This window comes from Motacilla alba, chromosome 13, assembly GCF_015832195.1.
Source record: "Motacilla alba alba isolate MOTALB_02 chromosome 13, Motacilla_alba_V1.0_pri, whole genome shotgun sequence".
NCBI lineage: Eukaryota > Metazoa > Chordata > Aves > Passeriformes > Motacillidae > Motacilla > Motacilla alba.
Window position 1 is genome coordinate 13,399,255 of NC_052028.1, and position 16,680 is coordinate 13,415,934.

The following is a 16,680-nucleotide window of genomic DNA, read 5'->3' on the forward strand; positions in this document are numbered from 1 at the left end:
ATATGGAAATCACATTTACAGCAGCATAGCTTGAAGTCTGTAAATACTATCAGATATTTTTGCAGTGAGCCTTCATCAACTGAGCTGTGTATCTCACCGCTCTCATTTTTTTAAGAGTGCATTTGGGGTGATCAATAAACCTGACCTACCTTTGCAAGTTAAATAGGCCTGATCTTAAATGGCCAGACTTAAAGAGATTAAGATTTGCTAACAGTGATTTAAAGTGCAAGCAAGGTCCATTTACATGTCATTTCTTTTCCACTTTTGAGGTTTGAATTGCAGTGGAAAACGGGTCATGTTGGACATTAAAGCATGGAAGTGGAAGCTGATGCCCTGTTGAACATGTGGGGGCTGCCTTCCTACCCTGCACTTCACTGTGTCTTACTGAAAACATCATGTAATTCCTAGCAGTGGAACACACCTAACTGCAGAGTGAAGGCTTCCTGAACTCGGACTATAAACAATATTTCTTGTTTGGTGCTTTTGATTTTTGGGAGATGCCCAAGGAGGAAAAAAGAATGTGCAAGAAACAAACAAACAGACACAAGACAATACAAATATATATGTGCTGTTTAACCCTTGGAGTACATTGTGGAAGTGAAGGCTGGAAGAGCAGCACTTCCCTGCAATGCAGGTCTGGCTGGGCATGAGGAAGGGATGGATTAGTGCTGTAGAGCTTTTATTTTCCCACCTCATGACTTCTAAGCATTTAATTTAGGAACCTGAAAGCCATGTGGAATGGGCTTGTGTCATGAAAGACAGGTTTGGTTACACAAATGAAAAATTTCATTGCCTTAAAGTTAGTCTGAAAGGTGTTGTAATAAGCAGGTCACTGAGTCAAACATGCTGAAATGAAACCTCCTGGCATGAATGCTGTATCCTGCAGCATTAACTCTGTTATGAAGAACTGCTTGAGAACATTTTAAATATTTTTGTGGCTCTTGTTTGTTATAACCACCCAGCTATTGGTCTATTGGGCTAGTTCTGATTACTGTGGTATGTAGAGTGGTGCCTCTGGAGATTCCAGCTGAGATTGGGTGTAGTACATGCATTTCCTGCTGGTGAGTCTCAGTTTCACACGATCACAGTGTGCCAGCTGCTCTTCCTCTCCCCTGCACGGTTCATACTGAAGAGCAAGAGGAGTGTGGACTCAGTGAGAGCCATCAGAAGGTGCTCAGATGTCTCCATTGTTTCACATGGAGCTTGTGTGAGTTTTGGCTTTAGGCTTGTGTGCATGCGTGCTTATACTCTGTTGGACTAGTTATTAGTAAAAATTGTTATTCATTTTGTCCCTAAATGGTTGTATCTGTCTCTGTGGCCCAAGTTTGAGCCCTGCTATGCTCAGTGCTGGGGAGCATGAGGTTGAGCATGACAGTCCTTGGCCCAGGGAGCTTCTGTGTGAAAAATCTGAGTGCAGTGGGAGGAGGAGGCACGGATTGCCAGCCAGTGTGGGGTGACAGATGGAGCACAGCGGTGGAGATGAAGGATGTGCTGAGCTTTGTGTGTTGTGGGGCATCAATGATCAAAACTCCTCTTTGTTGTGGTGCCTGTACAAGGCTCACAGCAATCAGGGATTTGGTTTGTTGAGACTAACTCCTGCCTTGTTAACTACTACCTCTTGATTATTTCTGTCTATATCCATCTGCTGCCTCTTTGCTGTTAGATCTGCAAATTCCTTGGGGTTCACACAGCTTTTTCTTTCAGTGTTTGTGCACTACCGAATTCCGTGGGGTTCTGGCCCAGGGTTAATGCTGGGAGCTGTTATCGATGGCATTTGCACATGAAAAATAAGACATTAGGAAAACAATTATTTTCAGGTCCTGATTATCTTTATTTGCATTCCAACATCCTCTGAATCTTTTAAACTGAAAACATTATTTAAATGAAAGATACATGATTATAATTATTGTCTCAATGTTCTGTAACCACAAATAGGTCAGTGCAGGAAATGAATTATTTTTGGTGTGCGGTTGTTTATATATATATATATATATATATATACACACACACATGCATCTGTATTTGTCTGGCAGGTAGATTTTATCTTACAGCCTCTGGCTGTTGCTTTCCTAGGTGCTTATTCATATTTAATTGAGCTCCCCCATGTATTTGCATACATAAATACACACTTGTTTTTAGCACCTGTTTGCATCTTTTAATTCTAGATTGACCCTGCGGCTGCTGGCTTTGGGGTTTGTGCAGCCCCAGGTAGCTGGGTGTTGCATATTGCTCCTCTTTCCCAAGCCCTGAGCCCGTGTCACACTGACCTGCCAGCTGAAGTTTCCCCTGCTGGCATCACGCCACAGCCAAGTGCTTTCAGCGAGTTCTCAGCTATAATCCTGAGCTGATTTCTGGGATGCAATTCACTGCCGCGGTTATCATATCAAAAGGGGAGTGATTTACATGTCCTGCACGTCTCAGTGTTGCCAGCCCTGGAGGATGCTGCAGAGAGAAAGTTAAGGCAATTTGATAAAATAACGAAAATGAGCCTATTTACAGCGTTGCATCTTATGCTGTGGAGGAATTTGATACAAAGTTGGCATTAAGTACAAATTTAGGCTGTGCACTGAGATTATTTTGGGGACTTTTTTTGACTCCCAGGGAAAAAATAGGAAGATTGTTCCTGAAGACTGAATGCGTGGAGAGCTGTGTACTTGGCTTTGTGTGCCACAAAATAAATCTTTATCTTGATTTCTTATTGTGTTGCCCCTTAAAGTCTCTCTCTTCTCCTGATATTCATCCAGAACAGTGTCTGCATAACACGTTATCTTTGGGTTTTATCTGACCCCCTCAGCCCTCTGCAGTTTCCTCACTGAAAAGGCATTGAGCAATCACAGCAGCATCATTTGTACAAAGTGAAACACTTAATGCTGAGGTATTTTAAGCACGTTCCTACTGGAAATGCCACAGGAATGGCAGGACTGCAGCGTTTGCTGCTGCTGCTGCGCGTTCAGCTGCCCGTATTTGTATGCAGAAGCACACACAGTGGTGGCTTCACATTCATTTCCTGTGTATCAATTACTTATTAGTAATCCACAAGCCAAATTAAGGAGCTAGAGGTGGGATGTAATGCTGAGAGTGTGGCCATGCCTCTCCTGTTGGAGTCTGGAGAGGGAAGGGATGGATCTGGTGCAGGTGACAACTGGTGCTGTTATTTCTGAGACAGATTCTTGTGGCCTTGTCTAACTTTGGTTTAATTTCCTATTTTTATGAGCATCTTTCTTGGCTATATTGACTGTGCTGTGATGAGGGGTTGTGTAAAAGGGGTACTTAAGGAGAAGAGGGCAAAGCACTCTTGGATTTACTGCACCTTATCTTTGTCATTTGAGGTTTTGATATTGTGTACTTGCAGCTGCAAATGCAAAAATATGTGCCATAAGTTTCATCAGCTTTCCAGAAATGGCAGCAACTCCTCTGCAGGGTTTGTAGCCCCAGGTCAGGGGTTTTTTAGGAATTGGTGAGTAGAGGTCAAAAAATTCAGCTTCAGACTGTTCAGGACAGGGTATGTTCTGCCTCTCATTTCACTTCCCTTTTCTTCCTTGCATTTCAGCAAAGAAATATCTTTGTTCATGCCTGTGTTTTACCTGCCTTTAAAAGCTTTGAAGCTTTGCGTAGTTCTCACTTAACTTTAGCAAATCCTTTAAAAGCAGATCACAGAGATTGACCACACCAGGAAAATATCACCGTGTCACCTTGATTAGTTTGGGTGCCTGACCTCCTCTTCCTCCTAACTTTGACTACTGCTTCTTGTCATCTTTGATTTCATCTTTCTCTTTTCTGTTTTTCCCCCCTTTCCCTTTACTGTCTGTGAAGATTTGCACTGCCTGATACCATCACCTCTCCACACTGCTTGAATCTCAATGCAGGTGCCCTGGGACGAGATTACTCTCACCCTTCAAACTGATACGTCTCTTTTAATGTCTGATGTCCAAAGAGAAGACCATTCCTGGATCCTGGGAATTCAAACCAACATGTTCACATGTTGCTTTATCCAGACAAAGTGTAAACTTAAGTGGAAGTTAGATGATAGTGTGGGTGCTTGGCTGGTATGCAGCAGGTCAGGGCACTTTCCTCTGCAAGTAATCACTGATGAAAAGGGAAGCTTTGCACTTTACTTCTGTCCCTCTCCTTCTTTTTATCTCTCTATTCTACTTTTTTTTAAAGAACTGATTTCCTTAGGGAGTTGTTAATGCTCAGGGCTTTTTACCCTGACATTTTGGACAATGATGTGACAACACAAGTGCATCTATTACTCTTCCTCTGGAAGCTGACTGAAGCTAAGGACTTGATGGATAATGGCCACATTTTCCAGCAGCACCTGATGTACATGTGAGAAGAATGACTGAGTGACCTGCATATATAAAGCCAGACTGTGTCAGGCACAAAGTCTGAGCACAGAACTGGGAGGGAAGACTGAGAACATGAACCTTTCATCATGAGGTCCTTATTTTGCTCCCCTTCTCTCTTGCAAGAAATCTGGTGCTGTGATGAGGCAGTGCAGATTGTGATGTGGGAATGTGTGATCTCCTTCATGGGAAGGAGCAGGCTTGTGTGGCAGGGGCAGCTTTAAGAGAAGGAGGCTGCACACCTGGAAATGGAGCATCACTTCACCTTCGGTTGCTAAAGAAAGCTGATTCTCCTCTGTCTTGAGTAGTCAATTTGCAAATTGAATGTAAAACAGCACTGGCTGGATCTTGCATTCTGTGCTACTGTGGGGGCCCTTCAGGGAGAAAAGAGGAGAGCTGGAAGCCCTTGGGGCTGGTTGGGCTTTGGATCTGGAAGTCACAGGCCACTGGAGCAGGTGAGGTGTGCTGGTAGGATTCTGTGCCCTTGGTGCTTTGCTGCGTGCTGTAGACCTTTTGCTGAAGCTGACACTGCTCTGCTTTATATTCTACCACGCTGACTTGCTAAAGCTGATTTTGAACTTGTGCAGCTGGGAAGGGATGGGGAGGAAGGGGGTTTACAGTGGCAGGGCTGTGTGCTGCCCCCTGTTCCCCAGCACATCACTCAGGCACAATCTAACTGACCCCTGACTTGTGTTCTTCCAGTTTCTCTCTCTGCAAGGCCACTATGAGAAGTGATCAAGCGTTCAAGTAGTTCTCATGGAACTGGAGAAGGAAAAGTGTAAGGAGGAGTGCAGGACCATGTGCATTTGGCACCAGGAGCACAAGTGTGCAGGGAGTGGATGGGGGGCAGTTCTGCCCTCAGCTGTACCGTGCTCATGAGCTGCCAGAATGCCCAAACTTTTCCTTTGCTGATCAGCTCTGGGGTATCATGGAAATGCATTTCATTATGTACTTTCTTCTTTTAATGGCTTTAATAATTATTAGGTGAGCTTTTAGGCTCAGAGAGTAGCTCACAGGTGAGGTGTGCTGTACTGAAGTCCATTGCATTCTTGATGTTGTAGCAGCCCAAGCTACAGTCGTGCCTCAGGACAAGAATGTGCTCCAAGCACACTTTGAAAGTTCAAGTTTAATGGAGGACACACTCATAAATATTTGTGAGCCAACAGGAAGTTGCAGTGTGCCAACAGAAAAAAAAACCATAGTGGAAAACCCAATCTTACCTCAGATTGGTTTGTATCTGTTTCTGGAACATTTATTCTGTGAATAAATTCCTGGCTTTTCTGTGCTTCAGATTTTCCATCTTGCCAGGGGCACTCCTTCACCCTTACCTGGGATTTGGGGAAAACTAGTAATTTACCAGATGTGAGCTAGTCAGGGGCCACTCTGGAGACACCAAAGAACATCAGGCAGAGAAATCAGAGTGCCTTCTGTGGCAGTGCCTGCTGTCATGCTTGTTCTTCAGTTTGTATAAGGTAGAAGTGTCTGCAAAACTTCCTTTTCTCTACCTCATGTGGCTTATAATTGCAGTAACAGTTGCTTCACATGGAATAGGGTGCTGTTGTTTCAAACAACAGAAAAAAAAAACCCATAAAGTATTCTCCAAAGAAATGATGATATCCCATGTTCCTTATTAGCAAAGATTTTGCCAAGAAATATGTGGCTGTAACAAGGAGGATGATAAATATCCCCACTGTCACAGCATTAAAACATAATTGCCCCAGGGTATCTTGATTATCTCCAGCACAGCTGTCATGTTGCCCCTTTGAAAAAAATGAACTCATATCACATGCACAAACTTCAAAAGGTGGTGTTTTTTGGGTTTGTGGTTTTTTGGGGGTTTTGTGTGTGTTTTGGTATTTTTTTTTTCCTAGAGACAGGCAAAATTATTTTCAAGCAGACTCTGGTGTTTTTACCAAACTTGTTGGAATATTGCACTGAAGTGGGGACCTGTTGCTTCTACATCCCAAGTTAAATGATTGTTCAGGTTTCCTGTCACACTCGGGCATTACCACAGCAGGACTCCTGCCAGGATTCTGTACCTGCTGCCTACATATGTAAGAGTATAATTTATTAGCTGTGGCTGGAACAGGGGCTCTGTGTTCCCAGGATGTAATCCTCTCTCCCACTGCAGGAAAGGTGCCCTCAGAGCCCTTGCTGCCTCCTGTTGTGGTCCCTGTGAAATGGGAGCAGTGATGTTCTTTCATATTGCTCCATCCTGGAACAATGAGTTGCTGCTGTTCAAAATGGGGCCATTTTCCAAGAAAAAGAAAGGAAGTATTACAAGAACAGTAAAAATAGATAATTTTCTGAGCTTTCAGCAAGTTCAAACCTGCTTCCCCAATAACTGAATATAAATTTTCCTCTAATTGTGGGTGTTTTGAACCTATCTTGGTCCTTAGAATAGCCCCTGATTGGTAAGGAGGATTTTCAAAGCATTAATCACCCAGTTCCCTGTGGCTTTTGGCAGGAGTTTAGTGGCTGATTTCCCTTTGTGGCTTTTCTGTTAATCTCCCCTTGACCTCCTCTCTCAAGCAGACTAAAGGGTTTAACATCCAACCTCTCCCAGTTCCAGGGTGGGGGATGTCCATGGACAGCCCCAACCACGGCACAACGCAGTTCTAAGGCGCAATGAACCATTCTGGGCTGAGCAGGACTGTTACACTTGAGCTCTTTTTCACTCTGTGAGGAGGGAAAATGGCTTAATTTTAGGTTCACTTATTATTCTGGCCTCCTATGAGAGTTGAAATCAGATTTTTACACTGGCCAAAATGATTGTGAAGGTGAACACTTCAGAACTTGGGAAAAGCTTCAAAAGGCTGAGTATTTGGTCAAATGGAGGGGCTGTTGCTGGCAGGAGTGAGGTCAGGGCAGGTTTTCTTGCAGGATTTTGGTCTCACACTCTGGTCCAGGGCTGGTGGAGATGAGGGGATGGGCAGAGAGCCCAATGTCCCACCTGGATCTGTACCCACCCAGCTTTTGGAGCCTGCTGGGCACAGCCTGAGCATTGCTCTCTTACCCTGGTGCAGTGGGAGATTGCAGATGGCAGAGATGTGGAGAAATTGGTTTAGTTTGAAAACAAATCTCCTTCTCTCCTCCAGATAATTTCTGTTTATTTTTGAAGGGGGAAAAGCAATCAGGCAGCTAAAAACAGCATAGCCATGACAAGTTGGTGATGCCTGGCCTATTCCAGAAGGCTTCCTTGTGTGTAGTACAAAGTGTTTCTGTTTGTGCAAATGAATTACTAAAAAAGAAAAAAGCTCATAGCCTTTTGGAAGCCATGCTGAGACTGAAACTGCCAAAGAGGGAAGGAGGAAAATATCCCCAAATGGCTGAAATGGTGCTGATGCCTCTGGTTTTAGCTTTCCTATTTTCAGATTCTGTGCTGCTTTAGTGTGTGGGTCTGGGCTTCATATCAAGGGATGGTGAGCTCTCTGCACAAAGCAGGGAGACAAAACAATTCCTGCTCCAGCTGGGGACCAAGGACAAATGACCCAAATCTCAGGCCCAAGAGAATAAAGAATGTGGGCTGAAGAGAGAAAAACAAAAAGGATGGGACTGCATGGGCTAAAGCTGGAATTGGACAATGAACTCCAATATGCAAATGGACCAGAACTTCTAAAAGTGAGAAACCCCATGACCAGTTGTCCATTTTGTGTCCATTTTTGTGTTCATCTTGGATGTAGCCCTGACTGGGCTCTTGTGCTCCCCAGGGTGGTTCTGTTGAGGCCTCCTAATAAATCCCTACTCTATTCTTCAGCTCCATCTAGTCTCTGCTCTAGGTGAGCCTTCACAAGGCATCAGAGCATGGTATCACCTGGGGTGGAGCAGTGGCTTGCAGGGGATCACGAGAAGTGTTTGCTGGGGCGTCAGAGTTGTGCTTCAGCCAACCAGCCCACCTTCCACTGAGGCTGGAAGGAGGTTTTTTTCCTATTTTTTCTGAAGGTGGAGAGGGAACTGACACTGCTGGAATGAGCAGCCACATGGGCTGTGCAGTGCCCATGCAGGGCAGAGGGAGTGTGAAATGCAGCAGGGCACCAGCTGGCAGACGTGGTGATAGCCCTGTGAAGGGAAATGTTTTGCAAGTGAGAAGAGATGAACGTGTGGATGTGCTTGTAGGATCCTTGTTACCATGTTATCGTGGATCTCCAGGGACAAAATAGCCACTCATGTGTGGAGCGTAAACAGACACACACTATGTATAAATAATGTGTGCAAGAGCAGCTTCTGAATGCAATTCCCATCATTATTTAAAAACCTGCTACTTAGGCAAATTATTATAATTCCAGTGACACTAGCTAATCCATCAGTAATTAGGATGGGAAATGGGAATAAATTCCATGGAAATGATCTTGATATTTCACCCATCCGGTTGTACGGTAGTCTTCTTCAAAAATAAGCTGTCATTTGCCCAGAGTTTTTTGGAGGGCTATAATTTAGCTGATTAAAAAAAAAAAAAAACAAAAACAAAAACAAACAAAAAAAAAAAAAAACAAAAAAAAACAAAAAAAACCCACCACACACACAAAAAAAAACCAAACTGGAAAATTCCCCTGGAGATCTCCATGTTGGGTTGAGAGCACTTAAGTTTAGGATAATACAATTAGCAGTGCTTTTGCTGCTTTTGCAGTATCTTCTCTTAGCATAGCTGATTATGTAAATACTGATAATAATTCCATCTTCTCTTGGCATCCTGTGGGCTCAGTCCTTCCCAGGCTCAGTGAAGCCTCATGGCTGCTGTTTTACCAGAGATGCTTTTGCTGCTCCCTTGTGAGAGCTCCTCCATAGCATTTCAATCTTTCAGAACTTCTTCCATGAGTAACAAGAAGCACAGATGTATTTATTAGAGCTGGGGGTGTTTATCCTGGAGAAAAGGAGGCTGAGGGAGGACCTTATTGCTGCCTGCAGCTGCCTGGAAGGAGGTTGGGGGAGACTGGGGGGGATCAGTCTGTACTAGGTATCAAATGATGGGATGAGAGGAAGTGGCCTCAATTTGTACCAAGGAAGATTCAGGTCAGGATTTGGGTAAAATTCCTTCACCATAAGAGTTATCAAGCACTGGAATGGGCTGCCCAGGGATGTGGTTGAGTCACCATCCTTGGAGGAATCTAAAAGCTGTGTAGATGTGGCACTTGGGGACATGGTTCAGTGATGGATTTGGCATCCAGCACTGGGGTTGTTCTACATAGCTCAGTATACCTGCCTTGAAGTAAACACAATTTGCCAAAATAACAGTGGAATGTTGGGAGAAACAGCTTGTGAAACACCTTGGGTGATGTTTCAAGTGCTGGGAGCTTTAAAATTCACCCTTTTTGATCTGCCAGCCCTGTGGTTAAGAATCCTAATTTTTTTACATACTCCTAAGTATGCCAGAGGAGTCTGCTCCCCTTTACAGGAAAATATGCTTTGTAATACCAGTTTCAGTATCTTGCACAGAACCTGGTAATCAAGTGAGCTTGTTCCTTGGCTTTGCTCTCTCTGGGGAGTAGATTAAGATCATCAGACATCTTTCACTGGCAGCCCAAAACAAGTTTAAATACCTGTGTTGGAGGAGTGAGGCAGATGCAATTCCTGCCTTACATTGCGTGCCCCTATTGAAGCAGGTCACTGTCAATGAAAAACTCTCTCACTAACCTTTAAAAATGGGTTTCTCTGAACTTCTGGTTCTGCTGGAGGGTAAAGCTGTGTACAATAATTGAATCGGTGGGGCATGCAGGCTGGAATTTTGTGGGATGAAATTACAGGGCTGTAATAGATTGTCTGTGTTTTCCCTGCTCTTCCCTCTATTGTATCTTTTTTTTCTCAACTTTACCTTCTCTTATTTCTTGGTGTTGGAATTGGTATCTGAAAAGTTTTAAGTGGTTTAGTGAGGAAAGCTGAAGATGCGATTCAGGAAAATTTAGATTTTCAATTTGTTTTGAGCTCTTTACATCTTGGAGCCCTGGTCATCTCTGCTGGCTAAATTATGTTAAAGCAAACATCTTGTTTAAAAAGCCAACCCAAAATCCTCAGTAGAGTAGGACATCTCTTAAAGGTACTGCCAGAGAGCCCCTGAAATGTAGGGGAGGAATGCTGAGACCCCTCTGTCACAGGAGAGAGGGAGTTTTGGTTGCATTCAAATCCTTGGGAACTCTATGCTGCAGACAGGAAAAGTTCCCATTTGAAATTTGTGAGTAAGAATGTGCACAGCTGTTTCTTCCTCCTCAGATTTTAAAACCATATAGGGTTTTTTTTTCTTTGCCTGCTATAACATAGAGGTTGTTCATCTTCTTTTAGGATGTGTTCCTTTCCTGATAGGATGCCTGATTCCAGAACCTCTGTCAGCAGGCAAAATTGCTCAAAGGTTTTAGCTTTAATTCAGGAAGGTTTCTTGGAGCATCCAAGTTGGGCCAGTAGCAGATACTGTCTCAGTCTGTTCTCTTTCTCCCCAAACTATTGTAATGCCTCCTACATTTTTTTTCAGCTATAACATACTTCAAATGAGCTATGATTCTTGCTAAAATATCTGGGAATGTTGAACAAATATATGACATACTGTATCATTGAACAAAACTGTGCTTTCCTTTCCATTATGCTTTTTTTTCCTCCTTTTTGTTTCAGCTGTTTGCTCATATCTTTCCAAAGTCAAAAGCCAAAAACTCACCTCAGCAGTGCCCCACCAGACCTAGGCTGACCTAATTTCCAGGAAGCCCAGAATTAAATCCCCATTTATTCAGCAAGTGCTAAACCAACAGAATCTGCTCTCCAAATACCAGATCAATTGTGGATGTTGGAACAAGAGATTGAGTTTCATCAGGGTTTGTCTGGGTGAAATGAGAACCAGGCCTCAGACAAAGTGATGCCTCAAACAGAGGTGAGAAAAGCCCCCAGGGGACAATCCTTCAGAGCACCTGGCTTAGGATTGCAAACAAAGCAACAGGTTTCTGATTTTTTTTCTTTTTAGGACACAAGTGTGCTATGCTTTGTGTTCGGAGGAGAGGTGGTTACACACAAAAAGAAAGGAAAAATGAAAATAAACAATGCTGTGATCAGATTTCCTAACTCCAGCAAGCAATGTGTAAAAGTCCTGAACACTGAGTAGTTATGTGAAGGAGGCAGAAGACAATCAGAGTTTGTTCCTTGCCAATACTTGCTGAACTACCTCTCTCCTGACACTTTGGCTTCTCAAAGCCTTCTCCTGCTCCTCTCTTCCTCCTCCAGGCTCTGAGGGCTGTCCTGCCTCAGTCCCTTTGGCCATTGGGCCACTGGCCATTGCACCACATTGATCCAGCCTTTCCAGAGCTGTCCTTTGCTGCCACTGGCAATAAATCCCAGTGCACAAACCCCAAAGGTTTTACCCAGGGCCTACTTTCAATTCCTTTTTAAAAAGCAAATTCAACTGTGAGATGTTTTTTTTCCCCCCCCCAGTATTTGCTGTGAGTCTGCACTAGGATTTGGAAGTAGGGCTGAAAGTTTTAGATCCAGACGAGCAGCTCTCCTTTCATTAGCTAATGCCTTTTATTTAGCAATAAATAAATAAATAACAAATCCCTCCTTTTTGGTCTTTTTGCCTCATATGCCTGTGTCACAGCTTTTTTTTCCATATAATTAATCAGCCTGTATCTCTCATGCAGCTCTGCATGTCAGCAGGGATTAAAGCCTGACAGTATTTAATCATCTTGTGTTTCATAGAAAACTAACACTCTCCCTTTGCTTCCTCTTCTCTCCTTTCCCTTTCATTTCCTTCTCTTTTCTGGGTATGTAGCACCGTGTCTGCTCTGTCTCAAGTTTTTATACAGGGAGTGACAGGTATAAAATTCCTTTCTTGGCTTTCTTCTCCTGTGACCCATGTAATTCCCTCATGGGATCATTTGCTGTGACATTTTGGGTGTACTGTGACCTACCCTCTTAGCACAGAGGCCCACCACATGCTGAGGCTGTAGGAGTATGTATTGAATGATGTTTTACTGGGTTTTTTTTCCCCCAGGAAACAGAGTAAAGCTGTGAGCCAAGTGGGCTGAATAACTAAACCAATTATTATTTCATGTTTCTGGGGCGATTTAGCTGTTTGTTTTGAATTTATGTGAGCAGCTTGGACACTGATTCATTTTATTAATTTAGATATCTCATTAAATTATGGATCTCAGTGTTTGATGTAGTCACAGAGATCCCCTTCAAGGGTAATCAAGGGGTAGAAATGGATCCTTCCTTTAGGCAAATACTTCTATTTCAAGGTATGAATCCCCATGGATAGATGACTCATCTTCTAGAAGGGCTTCCTTGTCTCCATTGATGTTTAAATAACTTGTCCAAATAGAGATATTTTTGTCAGAGATGTGGAGGGAGATAAGTTTCATGATGAGGTTTAAGTCTTTACCACTGCCACAGGAATTCTCTCCCGGGGTGGGGTGGAGTAGCAGGCTGAGGGAGCTGTCCATGGTCCCATTCCCTGGATTTGAGGAGTTCCCAGAGACTCTGATCTGGGTGCTGTGAGACACAGAGCGATGAGCCTGAGGCGTTGGCTCTCTGCAGAGAAAATGCTGTCTCCTTTTTCCCAGAGCATGGATTGCTAATTCCTCAGATTTAAAACAATCACTCTCTTAATTTAATTAGACTCCCCTTTTGGCATGGATGATGTCAGATGTTATAAGGTCTGTAGATCAAAAGGATTGAATGTATTCTGATTAATTTGAATTTGTAGGTTAAGCAGTGTTGACCCTGTTTTTTTATGGAAGACTCCCAAGAAATCCCAAGTACCATCAATGCAAATGGCATTTTGCTTCCCCCACACCAAATATAATGCCCCTGGAAAATGTTTGCTGTCTGCTGCTTTTCTGGTATGGCTGTATTGATGGCTGAAAATTGGGAGAGGAAAGGAAAGGGAGAGAGAGACTTAAAACAGTTGAAAAAGCCAATTATTTTCATGTCCTAGGTAAATGTTTTCTTGCTGCAGAAGAAAGTTCTATTTATAACAGGGTTCAGGTGCTGAGAGAGGTCAGAGGAGGTAGCAGGGTAAATCTTTGGCAGGTGCTGTTGAGTCCTAGAGTATTCTTTTTCCTAATTCAGTTAAGAAGATTTCACCTTCACTGATTCTTGCTGTAGGAGGCACCTTATTGTCTTTGGCCTCTTTTACAATCAAATGATGGTTGAAGTGTTTGGTTACAGTTTTGACAACAAAAGTAGAAGAATAAATCACAATCATTGATGAGGATTAGGTGTTTTTCTTCATTGACTGAAGTGGTGAAGTGAAAACAAAAAAGAACAAACAGATCAAAAGACAATGAAGAATGTAACATTTGCTGTTTTCTTTCAGTTCTAACATGGGCAACTTCAGATCAGCAGACTGAAAATCCATACCTAAAAGCAGCCAAGTGGCTCTTAAATGGAATTTGTTTGTGCCAGAAATCTCAGGGACAAATGTTTGTTTTGTGTTGAATGGGCTGTCAAACTAATGATCAGAATAGATCTTTTTGGCCTCAAACCTTTTTATCAATACAGATTCTTCATTTTTCTTCCAAGACTGGCTGAATGGATGTTTATATTTTATGGGAAACAGCAAAACCAGCAGGCTAAAGTAAAAGCCAACAACAGTACAAGAAGTTGGGGCTTTTTTAAAGGGAGGATTTATGATGTTTAAGCCTTGATTTATTAAAAAAAAAAGAGCACAAGCAGTGGTTTTGAAGCACATTTGCCAAGGAAAAAGAGGTAGAAAACTGCAAAATAAAAGTTAGGAAGTGATAAATGCAGACATCATTTAATGAAGAAAATTAATTCTACAAGCAGAGCGATACAGAAAGGAAACATCCGTTATTGAGGAAGGGGCATTGAGGCAGAGGACATTTGTCATCTCAAGTGACAATTAGATGAGCTCCAAAAAGAGCAGGGTAAAGGAGGTAAAAATATGCAAGGGAAGAAAATGAGGCGAGGAGAATTGAAGGAATACAGAGCAGACTTTTTCAGGTCTGTTGGCCTGATTTATGCTTTTACACCCTCCTTAGCATACAAACATCCCCGAAACGAAGAGCCTGTTTTGCTCTCATTACTGTACAGTCCTGCGAGCACCACATTGGGTAAATCTGCTTGGCAGCAGCACCTGAGAGCAGCTGGGGCACTGAGCAGAAGGTGGTTCAGCAAGGGAGAGGTGAACCATGGGGGGTGCCTTGTTCCCTGCCTGCTGTCCCAGAGGCTTGGGCAGGAGGCAGCAGCAGCCAGGTGAGAGATGAGCTCAGGGTTGTGCTCAAATCCGTGCTCTGCAGAGCAAGACCCTCTGCAAAGACTCAAGAGCACCACAGATTGTCCCACTGTGCTGAGCTCCACTCAGTACATTCACCATGACTTGCCCCACTGAAAAAATCAAGCTCTGTTTCCTTCTGTGGAGAGCTGAATAGGGATGAGAAAATCCTGGTTCTCTTGGAGGAAATTCCTCTTTACAAGTTATTTTCTCTCTACGTCTCTGCATTTGGGTAATACAAGACCTCCCCCGCACCCCTGTTTCCACAGGGGTCTCAGGGCATTGGCTGTCATAACTTCTGCCCAAATATTCATGTTTAGAGAATATTCTTGCTCTTAGTATTTTTTGTATTGGCGGAAGAAATTGGTGGACTGGTTTGGAATAGAAGTGCTGACAAAATGGGTGTTTTCTGTTGCTGATGCAGTTCAGATGATCCTGATGGTTTCTGTCATCAAGGAGGTCTTATAATTCCCCACTTCCCATGAACTTCAGATGTCTCCCGTGTTCACTGCTCATTGCCAGAGCCCTTTAGACCCATTTCTCTAGGGCTAATGTCAAAGGGTAGCCCACAGCAGAAACTTCCAGCAGTCCCTTTGCACAGAGTTCCTGTTCTGGGGACCCTCTCATTTAGTCCAGGATGAATAATTCAAACCTAAGTTGGACAGGATGTGCCAGCCAGACTCTTGTTTCTGCAGTTCCTTTGGAAGGATATCTGCCTGATAATCACACCTGACACAGGTACTGGGATGTCATGGGGAAGGGGGTCAGGGGGGCATCATTGCTCCCCAGGTGTGCACTCATGCCTCAGGTACCCAGTCCTGCACATGTATCAGTACTTGAAAAGAAATCTTTAGCTATTCTGTAGAAAATCAGGCAGGGACATCACCCATCAGGCTGTTCAGGTTCTAGAAATTTAGTCTGTTTTAAAAATTTTATTGAGAGTTCCAAGTGGAAGCAGATTTCTTCAAGGTGAACGTCAGCTGTTTATGCATATTTTTTAGAGCTTGCTTCTTGTTCTTGGTGTGTTTGGGGAGGTTTTTTAAAGTGTTGTACCAGTAAACTGTCAATGTCAATCTGTGTGTAACACCCTTTCAAGTGGCCAAGTTTGGCAGGAATTGAATGTTCTGCAGAAAAAGGGGCTGTTCAGTTCCAGGTCAGGGAGGGTTTTAAGCTCCAAAAGCTGAGTGATCGTGTGTCAAATACTGTGCCTGTGGTTTTGATCCAGCTTTCAGCAGTTCTGTACCTGTGATTAGTGCTGTAAAAGAGACAGGAAGGTGGAAAGTCCTGTGGTTTTAAAACTCAAACTTGGCCCAACTCAGCGAGATTCGCTTAGAGTCCTTGGGGCTCAATTCTTACAAACATAAACTTGTCAGGACTGCAAGGCCTGAACCTTCCTCTTCTTTTGGGATTTATAAACTTACAACTTTTGCATGTGAAATGCTAGAAAAGTGGAGTTATTATTTATTTAGTTCTTTGTAATTATTTTTTTATTCTACCTACCTTACTAGAAAATAACAAAACAAACAAATAAAACCCACCAAAAAGAGTTGCTTTAGGCACATTATACAGTAGGAAATATTCAGTCTTGAAGTCAGCAGCTGCAAACTGTAATAGTCCTGTATGGAATGGTTACAGGGAAGACCTGTGCTGTGGTGCTAGGCAGGACAGCTTCAATATTTTTGGCAAGTGGCAACTTCATGGTCTCTTTTCTGTCCAACAGCTCTAAATGAACGAGAATAATCTTTTTTAGCTGCTAGACTGGAGTTGGTCTCCTCTCTGTAATAGATACCAGAGGCAAAGGTTCTGTGGCCTGTGGCTCTGCTGTTTCAATCCTGTTTATACATCATTTATTTCAAATTAGTGAGACTTAGCAGGAATCCAGAAATTTGCATCTGCTCCACTGTCAGGGCCAAATAGGCAAAAAATGGAGCAAAGCCACAAGGACTACCAGGAATCTGGGTAGTATTGCTCAAATGCCATTGCTGCTTTCAGGGAGTACCTTTATTCCACTTTCCTAGCTGCACCAGCCCTGTGGCCAGGCACACAGGAGGAGTGTGCTTGGGGGGAGCTGCCTTTGGGCAGTAGGGAGGGTATTTTCAGCCCTGGGGGTTGTTCCAGGGCTGTGCT

The 16,680-nt window shown here is 43.3% G+C and overlaps 1 protein-coding gene across 11 annotated transcripts in view; it reads left to right on the plus strand.

The window, feature by feature from the left end:
- The window catches only part of SGCD (sarcoglycan delta), a 308,234-nt gene that overhangs the window by 124,649 nt on the left and 166,905 nt on the right, over positions 1 to 16,680 (plus strand). For 2 of the 11 annotated variants that reach the window (XM_038150505.1, XM_038150512.1), the window contains exon 1: positions 1,086 to 1,207. The exons of 8 other annotated variants lie outside the window; for them this stretch is intronic. The gene's annotated coding sequence lies outside the window, so the exon portion shown is untranslated. Of the gene's footprint in view, positions 1 to 1,085; positions 1,208 to 16,680 lie in introns of those variants that run through there. One more of the 11 variants, XM_038150508.1, reaches the window with a different exon arrangement.